Genomic DNA, 3,769 nt, shown 5'->3' with positions numbered 1-3,769 from the left:
CTAACAGTCCAAGAAATACTTGATGCAATTAGGCAACTTCAGAGTGGTAAGGCACCGGGCCCAGATTGTTTTCAAGCTGAATTCTATAAAGAATTTACAGAAATACTGGTTGGTCCACTTATGGACATGTATAACTATGCATATAGTCAGGGCTGTCTCCCGCCTTCGTTGAAAGAGGCAAATATCTCTCTTATCCTTAAAAAAGGAAAGGACCCAGAAGATTGTACATCATACAGACTAATATCCTTGCTAAATGTAGATTTTAAAATCCTCTCTAAAACGTTAGCACTGAGACTAGAAAGGATACTGCCACATATTATAAAGGAGGATCAGACGGGGTTTATTAAGGGCCGTAGATCATCCAATAATGTTAGAAGGGCTCTGAATATGATTCAAGCTTGTCATCAGGGAAAGATACCAGGAGTAGTGGTTTCATTAGACGCGGAAAAGGCATTTGATAGGGTCGAATGGTCATATTTGTTTTACACATTGGAGAGGTTTGGTGTTGGACAGGTGTTTACCAAATGGGTCTCAACATTGTATAGTGATCCCAAAGCAGTTGTGGTTACCAATGGATTAGGCTCGGATAGCTTCAGTGTGGGTAGGGGCTGCCGTCAGGGATGTCCCCTCTCGCCATTGTTATTCACGCTAATAATTGAACCACTAGCAGATGCTATACGAGCTGATCCTAATATAGTGGCCCCAAGGATTGGTACAGGTAAACATAAAATTACCCTTTATGCAGATGATGTTCTTCTATTCCTCAGTAACCCTTTGATGTCCATACCTCGCTTAATCCAAGTTATTAATACATTTAGTGCATTCTCAGGCTATAAAATTAATTTTTCAAAATCGGAGGCTATGCCAATGGGTGGCCTTGCTGTGATACCCCGCTTAGCGGACGGTTCCCTTTTTCCCTTTCGCTGGTCCCTGGAGGGTTTCTTATATTTAGGCATTTTTATTACTCCAGTATTTGGTCAGTTGTATAAGGCTAATTTTGTGTATTTATTGGAAAGGATAAGGCAGGACCTCCAGCGATGGGGGGGCCTGCCAGTTTCCTGGTTGGGTAGAATAGCATTAATCAAAATGAATATCCTGCCCCGTCTCGTATATCCTATGAGAATGCTTCCGGTGATGCTGCCGAGGACGGCTTTATGTAAATTATACGGCTGGCTGAGTTCCTTTATCTGGAATCATAGGTGGTCCCTTATTAAGCTGAAGAAGCTACAGCTTCCATAGGCAAGGGGTGGATTGGACTTCCCAGACTTTAGGAAATATCAGTTAAGTTCCCTATTAAGTTACATAGTTGATTGGGTCTTGTCTGATCCACAATCAATCTGGTTGGACATCGAGGCTTCTCAAGTAAAATACCCACTTATTAACCTTTTATTCTCAGACAAGAGGAAAATCATTACAGATCACTGTAAAAACCCTATAATACTGAATACAATCAAGGCTTGGAATATAATGCGGCAAAATGAGGGTAATTCACATAAAACATCCCCCTATGCACTGATAGTGGGAGCATGGGGATTCCAACCGGGGTTTACAGATGCCACTTTTAAACTCTGGAGATCCAGGGGTATCTCATATTTAGGGGATCTATTTAAAGATGAGGTCCTGATGTCTTTTGAAATTCGGATTACCTAATGGAGACCTCTTTCGATATTTCCAAATTCGAGATTATATACAGAAGAAGACTATGTTATTAGATAGTCTTTATAAATCCGATAGAGAATGTAGTGTCCTACGACCAGTGGGGGTATTACTATTTATCATTTACTACATGATGAAGTATCGGGAGATATGGATTATCTGCTTAAAACATGGGATCAGGATTTGGGACTAGAAATCTCTATAGAAACGTGGAATGATATTTGGGAAAATGCTAGAAGAATTACTATTTGTAACAGAATCCAGGCTATCCAGCTGAAGATACTTTATAGGGCCCATATAGCACCGGTTCGATTGGCAAAATTTAAGGCAGGAGCATCTCCAATGTGTCCTAAATGCAAAATAGAGGTGGGCACTCTTGTACATTGCTTATGGACCTGTCATAAGATCCGTAGATATTGGACTAAAGTAGCAAGTACCCTGACAGAAATTTTAGGAACAGAAATAAAAGTGGACCCTGTATCTCTCCTCTTGGGCTTTTCGAACTTTCCCTCCCTGGACACGTACGGGAAGAGACTATTTTCTATTCTTTCTTTCTGTGCAAGGAAAATATTTTGATGAACTGGGTGGCGGAGGGCCCCCCTGGACTTTCAAATTGGCAGAGACTAATTATGGAATGTATTCCCCTTGACTTCCTTACAAATATGGTGCACCGAAAGACCGAATTATTTTATAAAATATGGCAGCCCTTTTTGAATTACATAAATACAGATATTTCGGCTATCCTAACAAGGGCTTTTATTTAATTGAGATTACAGGTTTTATTACATCTGATGTTAACACATTCCGAGCATGTAAGAGACTTAAATATACACTCTGGTTAGTTGTAGGTTAGATTAGTAGATAGTTGAGTTTTGTTTTTTTTCTTTTTCGGTTTTTTTTTGTCTTTTGTTAAATTTTGGCTATTGTATATTTGAGTTAATTGTATATCAATGTTTATATCGGAGAGTTTTGTTTATTTTTGTAAACTTGTAAAAATGTTAAATTTCTAATAAAAATATCTATTAAAAAAATGTCCCAAACCTTTACTTAATCTGATATATAGTATCATACTTTAAAAACTGTGGGGAAAAAAAAACAAACTCCATATGTAACACTTCCAAATTAGCTGTTCACATTGGGTCCGAGTGACTTTCTGAACGGCTCGAACTAAGATTGAACACCGCACTCAAACTTTCAGCTTCACCTTCTCCCTGTCTCACCTCATCTGTTTTGCACAACTCCAAAGCACTCTCATTGAGCCAAGCAACATGCACACTGCAGCCCTGTGATTTAAATGTCAGCTGCACTGACTTCAGCCTCCTGTACTGTTTCAATGCAGCTCTATGAGCACTCAGGGAATAGTATCACATCTTTCATTTCAGCTCTTTATAACCTCCAGACTCAACAGAGACTTCAGCAGATCTGGACCAACAAAGAGCTGTCAGGATCTGGAATATTCCACCTAAATAGGTGCCACAATATAAAATTATACTGAGTTTTAAAAGGAAGTTTGTAGGTAATTGAGAACGAGGAGTTTATGGGTTAAAATCATGAATCTGTGATTGGGACTAAATATGACAGTGCCTTCAAAGAGATGGAGTGTAATTTGGATAAATCCATGTTCCCTCTCTGGCTAATATCTCCCTCCTCAGCTGCAGGGCCCAGAACTGAGCACATACCCCAAGGGTAATCTAATCACAAATTTGAACATCATGCTTCTTTTCGATTGACAAACATATCAGAGATAATTTTCCACAGAAAGAACAGACAAACCTTTTTCAGTCCATAGTAAAATGCCATTGATATTCAAATTCATATTCAGATCCTGTTGACTATGCTGACTATCAGAACTTGTTCAAAGTTTGAGAGAAGATTTGTAGCTTGGGTGCTCGTTATCGTGGTTCTGTTCGCCGAGCTGGGAATTTGTGTTGCAGACGTTTCGTCCCCTGTTTAGGTGACATTTTCAGTGCTTGGGAGCCTCCTGTGCAGCGCTTCTGTGTTGTTTCCTCCGGCATTTATAGTGGGTTGTCTCTGCCGCTTCCGGTTATCAGTTCCAGCTGTCCGCTGCAGTGGCCGGTATATTGGGTCCAGGTCGATGTGTTTGTTGATAGAT

Source organism: Chiloscyllium plagiosum, chromosome 45 (assembly GCF_004010195.1).
Source record: "Chiloscyllium plagiosum isolate BGI_BamShark_2017 chromosome 45, ASM401019v2, whole genome shotgun sequence".
NCBI lineage: Eukaryota > Metazoa > Chordata > Chondrichthyes > Orectolobiformes > Hemiscylliidae > Chiloscyllium > Chiloscyllium plagiosum.
This window is presented reverse-complemented; position numbering follows the sequence as displayed.